The sequence below is a fragment of the Euphorbia lathyris genome, chromosome 9 (genome assembly GCF_963576675.1).
Source record: "Euphorbia lathyris chromosome 9, ddEupLath1.1, whole genome shotgun sequence".
NCBI lineage: Eukaryota > Viridiplantae > Streptophyta > Magnoliopsida > Malpighiales > Euphorbiaceae > Euphorbia > Euphorbia lathyris.
In genome coordinates, this window is record NC_088918.1 from 45,254,955 (window position 1) to 45,258,609 (window position 3,655).

A 3,655-nucleotide genomic window follows, 5' to 3' on the forward strand; every position below is an offset into this window, starting at 1 on the left:
GAAATCTAATTATCATGGACTTAATTTGTATATCAAGTAAGGCATAATTTGTTATGTGAGTAATTATTCATATTCTGTAAAAATTAAAAACATCAATTATGTAATGATGAATTATCCTTCAACAGATCATAAGTAAATCTGAAATCATTGAGTAGAAAGAAGGAAGAAATAGAAAGATGTGGAAGGTGGATGAAATTAACTTCATAATTATGTAGCTGTTGATTAAGTTTTCCAATATAGAGAATTAGGAGAGTAATAAGTGCAGAATTCGAGATGGATATTAAATGGAAGAAGAATAACAAAAACTAATTGGGTATTTCAAAGTTGGAATAAAATGAAGAAGAATTAATTAAAATAAGAAACAGACTCAGATGGAGAATTCAAATATTGAAACAAAAATTGAAGAAGAAACGAGAAAACGATGTAGACGGAACACACACCCCAGCCTAACCCATCAAACCAATATTGGGGTTTCAGTTGTTTCTACCTTTTTAATTGAATTTAGAGAGAGAAAGGATTGAAGATAGAGAGAAGAGTTAGAGAGAGAAAGGATTTGCAGAAAATGAGGAGAGATAGAGAGAGAAAGGGAAAGATGGAGAGATGGTGTTTTTAGTTTGGGATGAGGGTATTTTTGTAATTACACTATGTGTGGGTCCCCTCCTACTAATGGGTGAGACAAAAATGATGAGGTGGCACGTTGACTTTGGGTTGACCGGTCATTTTCACCGACCATACACCAAAGTGGGAGGTCACCTATAAGTTCATATATATTAGTGAGACAAATTGAAGGTTGTACACCAAAGTGTGAAATGGGACAAAGGTTGTACACCATGGATGAAATTTACCCAAGTTTTGTACTTGTACTTGTAATCTCAACTCTTTAACTCCTTCTTCAATTTTTTTGTTGTTATTACGAACTTCGTACGCCAATATCAATGCTTGTGTATTCAATTCATTCATAGCTGCTTCATTGTTTCTTCTGTTATGAAGGTCGTTCTGCAAGTCCTGTACCTGTTTCCTCAGCTCTTCTTCAGTTGTTCTAATGTTATTAACTTCGCTCGTCAAGCGCAGTATTTGTTTCCTCAACAAATTCATTTCTTCTTCAATCATCATATGAAGATGTGAAAACCCCTCCATATTTGATTTGACAATATTATATGAATAAAGATGAAACAGAGAGGAAGGAAGTAGAAGTGGAGTGGTTGTGGTTGTGGTAAATGACTGGTATTTATTTCAATTGCAAATAGTTAACAGTTTTCATATGCACAATTTCCTAAGTAGTATCTTTTAGAGTGACTGTTGGTTTTCTTTTTTCCTATGGACGTGAAATAAATGTTTTCTTATTCGCTTTATTTATTATAAAAAAATTATGATGGTATCTTGGTTCAATTGTTAAATTGTTTATCCCTTTTACAACTGGATAATATGGTATTCTTTTATAAGTTATAGTTTGCAGGACAACATTCAATCAATTGGCATAATTTCTTATAATTAATAATGAAAAAAAGGACTACATTGTGTCAAAACTAACAAAAAAGAAAAAAAGGACTACATCTCAAAAATAAGGAAATAAAGGGAAACTGAATAGTCATATTTCTATTGAATGATATGAGGGATCAAAGAAACTGATTATATCTAATACAGGCATTCATTTTCATCGTTTGTGTGAGTCAATCTGATCACCAACTTCACACCCTTACGCAGATTGCGTCTATTGACACAATCCAGCCAATATTTCTCGAACCTTACCATGTCTATCTTGCCTGATGACTTCTTTATTCAAGGAACATAATCCACGGTGTCTAAAGGTTTACGTTTCTCAAACACGCCAAATGTCAGAATGGCTACCCTCTTACTTCTCACATGCTGGAGGCATTCATTCACAAATGTCATAGGAATCGTCTGCATAAACATAATAAGATTATCCTTCTTGTGTGAATGAATTATATTGGTGGTTTATAGCCAAAAGATAGGATGAGCTAAACTTACGAGCTTGTACTTCCAATCCTGGTTCAGAAGCTCTTTCTCGAATGTTGGTTGATATGGACGAGGTTGGAACCAGGACAGATGGACACGTTCAGGTTTATGAAAAACTTCAACGAAGAAGAAAATATGTCAGCAATTGAATGATAACATTTTAATTAGTTACAAAGAATTAAACTAGAAAAAACCTCTTCCATCAGCCAATGCTCTAAGTCTAACAGGTTTCTGGTGTTCATCTTCAGAATCTACTATTAGGTTGTCGGTCATGTTTATTGTGAGAGAATGAATGGATCATCTTAAGGAGTAGTATTTATAGCTGTAGCCTTCTTCAATTTAATCATAAATTTTACACGTTTCTCCATAACCATTTCATCTACTCATTGCATTTGGAGTGTTCTAGTCAATTACAATTTAATTATTGCTTGACTGTATTTAATGAAACATACACATCACGAACAATATTCCACCAACTAACACAAATTTATTTCATTCCAATTAAGCCACTACAAATAAATGACAATACAACTATCATCAACCCTACATCAGCAAAATCCCACAAATTAACCCAAACAAAAAATAATAGTATATTTCTTCCATGAGTAGCTTTCCTTCCTCATTGCAACATTAGCTTTGTCATCCATATAACAGACATCACATCTCTTGTTCTTCTTGTTTAGTAGCCCCCAAATAACATTTCGATAATGATCACTCAATTCGCCATCAAACCAGTCAAAATATCCACACTCTATCTCATTCCCCTGAAAATATAATACAAATCTTGTGAGAAGAATTTTTGTATTGCATTCTAAATAACATGAACTTCAATTTGCATTACCCTCAACAACAACTTACCCCGTACTTAACACAACCATAGAATCTTCTACTTGGGTTAGGTCTGCTCCATGAAGCTCTTAATATTGCGTTCTCACCGCAGTAACATTTTCTTACGTCCATGTGTCAATCAACAATTTGATTTTGTGCAGATATAACAACAAAATCCTCGATAACGCAGGATAAGAGGTTTGGGGGAGACTGATGACAATTTAGGGTTCATACAAGATCATAGATACATGGTGAGAATGATATAAAGAGAGAGATTGTACATAATATTACCGTTACTGTATTTTGAAAAAATATAAACAATAAAGGCTGTAAAATAATAAATTTATTTCTCAAGTGTAACAGTTGGGATTAGTAAGAAGGAAAAAAATGAAGCATACAAAACGTTTAATGCATAGTAATGAATTCAAAGGCACCACAATTAATGCCTTGAATCTCAAAAAATACACAAAAAAAACGGTTAACAATTTCCTAAGTACTAGTGGTATTGGAAGTGACTCTTGAGTTTCTTTTTATTTTTGCAATGAATAAAACGTTTTCTACTTGCATTTTTTAAATTTTTATTCCATTTAAATTATTTTCATTTTTCAAGAAGGTTCATAGACTTACAAAATCCGAACAGTAAGGATTCCGTTTGAATCACTGTGTCCTATATCCATAAAAGTCCTACGTATCTGTGAGGAAATAAATTACAACACAAGACCTTAAAAAAGAAAAAAAAAAATTCAATTTCCAAATATGAAAACGTTTAATGAACAGTTATAAATTCAAAATCGAATAATAAAATATAAAAGTAGATCGTTTAGATATAACGGAAAAAAATATATCTAAA

General features: G+C 32.5%; 1 long non-coding RNA gene across 1 annotated transcript; it reads right to left on the reverse strand.

Annotated features, from left to right (window-relative positions):
* Positions 1-1,587: 1,587 nt before the first annotated feature.
* LOC136205631 (uncharacterized) lies at positions 1,588-2,252 on the reverse strand. Its single transcript, XR_010676036.1, has 3 exons — positions 2,172-2,252; positions 1,990-2,093; positions 1,588-1,902 (listed from the first exon to the last, which is right to left on the reverse strand). It is a non-coding gene; the product is annotated as an uncharacterized lncRNA (long non-coding RNA).
* Between the last annotated feature and the right edge of the window lie 1,403 nt (positions 2,253-3,655).